A 2,802-nucleotide genomic window follows, 5' to 3' on the forward strand; every position below is an offset into this window, starting at 1 on the left:
TATTTGTTCCCTGTGTCATTTATTACCAGAAGCACAAAGCCAACACCCACAGAGCATGCCAATGATAGGCCATAGCTAATGTTGACTTATGGTACATGCTCTAGAGTTCATTGAAACCATGGTGGGAAAGTAAGTCTGTATGAATATTTAGGTTGTCTTTTGTTGCAGTATTTCCCTAGCAAAGAGTGAGAGATTATTCCCTTTTTGACCAACCAGGTAGGGAATAGAGCTTTTCTATTGAGCTAGAAGACACTTGAATACATACAACTTTCCATTGGAGAATATTGCAAAAGAAATACAAACAGTTCAGAAATTGTCTATATTCTAAGGAACCGTTATGTGGAGGTTTGGGATGGGGGACATTTCTTTGCAAGCCCAAAGGACTTACACCTACTCAGACTTTAAGATAAGCAGGGACCATTGTGATCATTGAGCCTGAACCCCCACACACCACAGGGCAGAGAACCTTACCCACCCACTCCTATAATAGACCCCAGCCTCTGGCTGAGTTACTGAAGTCTTCAAATCATGATTTAAAAACTTCAAGTTACAGAAAATTCACTATTTACACTAGTTTAAACCTTATTGCGCTACTGAATTTCTAGTCAGCTGTTCTGGCCTTCAGGCATGAAGGACCAGTTGTTTATCTAAAGGGCATAGGGACTCAAATCATCAGATGAGTCCCTAGGACATTATGTAATTGTGAGGTCTGATGGCACAGAGATGGCACCAGGTGCTGGATTCTGCAAGAGTCATGTTACTCTAGGCTAATTATGGTGCATCAGTGGCTATTGCCAAGACCACTACCTTTGACAAAGTTTCATTGTCAAAGCCCAGGAACAATATATTACATTAATATACTGCCCTATTTTCCAGGGATGAATGGAGCATGTAACCTTTTGGCTGTTTCCTTTATGGATTTCCCTGTAGTTAGGAATTTCATTTTGGGATTGGCCCACTTGCTCATTTAAGTACCCCACCCCCCAAAAAATCAGGGTTAAGTTTCCCTAGTAGGAAAGATTTCAGGGTATGGACATTCTGTACTAGGAACATTTTAGTGCTGAGTTATTGAGACACCTGTATTGCTAAGTAAGCAGTGTCCATTTGCTCATCCAGATCAGTTCTAATAATCAAGAGACTCCTGCTACTATAACACAGTGTTACCATTTCAGAAGGGTGAAGCAATAACCACATATCAGGAAGATAAAAACCTTGTACAGCAAAGTAGCTATAAAGTTTGCACTTGATGTAGCAAACTTGAAATTAGCCAATGCTAGTTTGCTCCATTGGACATGCGTGAGTATTGTTTTGTTTACAGGCTAAAGGCTTTTTCCTCTGCCTTTATACTTCTACCAGGCTCTGTCACCTTTGACTTTTAAAGCCAAGTCAACTTAATTCCACTTTTCTAAGATTAATGGCATTGAGACTAGTAGATGGGTTGAATTAATTTTCCCTTTCAAATCATCTCACTGTAGTCTTGGCAAAGTCTCTACAAAAAACACAGGGCATATTTACACAAAGTGCTACATTAGTGTACCACTGCAGCACCTAAGCTAAGATGCTCCTAGACCAAGAGAAGAGCATCTCCCATCAGTGTAGTTAATCCACCTTTCAGAGGTGGTAGCATGTTGACATGAGCAGCTCTCCCATCAACATAATGTTCTCTACATCAGTGATTTTCAAACTGGGTTGCAACCCAGTATGGGTCATAGAATATAAGGCTGTTGTGGTGGCTCTGGTCTGCACTGTGGACTGGGCTGTTAAGGGTCCCATTGACAGTGCTGCACAGTTAAGGCAGGCTAGTTCCTACCTGTTCTGACACTGCACTGTGCCCTGGAAGCAGCCAGCAGTAGGTCTGGCTCCTAGGTGCCATACCAATGGGAGCTGGGGGTTGGTGCCTGTGGGCAAGAAGCCCATGCCCCATCCCCACCCCAAATCACCTGCCCCAGCCCTGACCCCTCCCCTGCCAAACTGAGCCCTTTCCTTAACCCTAAACTCCTCATCCCAGCCCCACCCCAGAGCCTTCACCCCCTAGCCCAGACCCCCTCCTGCACCTCAAGCTCCTGCCCAGAGCTCCCTTCCACACCCTGAACCACTCATTCCTCATCCTAAAGCTGAGCCCCTCCCATACCCTAAACCCCTCATCCCCAGGTCTGTTGGTCATGAACATTAACAGTTACTTCAACTGGGTCACCAGAAAAAGCCACTTTTAAAACTACTGCTCACTACACGAGGGGTTAGGTTGTTAGAACTAGGGTGCTCAGAGGTGTGGATTTTTCATGCTGCTGAGTGGGGTTGTTCTGCCACTACAGGTTTGTAATATACCTGGCCTCAGACCATTCTTTTAGGCTAGAGAGTCTCTAACCCTCAATGCTGTGCAGTAATGGGTGGAGGGCTAGTTGTTACCACAATAGGTTTAAAGGAGTTGCTGCCAGATTTGGCCCACCTGAATTGCCACTCAAAGCACAGTCTGTCCCTCAACTCACAAGCCATTACCTACAGAACAAGAATGGTGCTATGTATTGGGACTACATGGGGAAGGCTTGGGTAACTAACTGTTCCTGGTGCACTGTTTAAACAAAACTAGAAGTGTTTAGGAACAAAGATGAAATCCAGTTAATCAGTATACTGTAGTGCAGGATTTACTATTTCAGGAGGCAAGTTATTCCCAGCAGAAAACATGGACATTGACTCTTTAGCAATCTAAGTCCCATAGTCAGTTTAAATATTTAACAACATTTTCACCTTCAGCATGTGTCTAACAGAACTTTGACTGTTGACCAGCTGGATATTTGTTATTGG

This window comes from Mauremys reevesii, linkage group 6, assembly GCF_016161935.1.
Source record: "Mauremys reevesii isolate NIE-2019 linkage group 6, ASM1616193v1, whole genome shotgun sequence".
NCBI lineage: Eukaryota > Metazoa > Chordata > Testudines > Geoemydidae > Mauremys > Mauremys reevesii.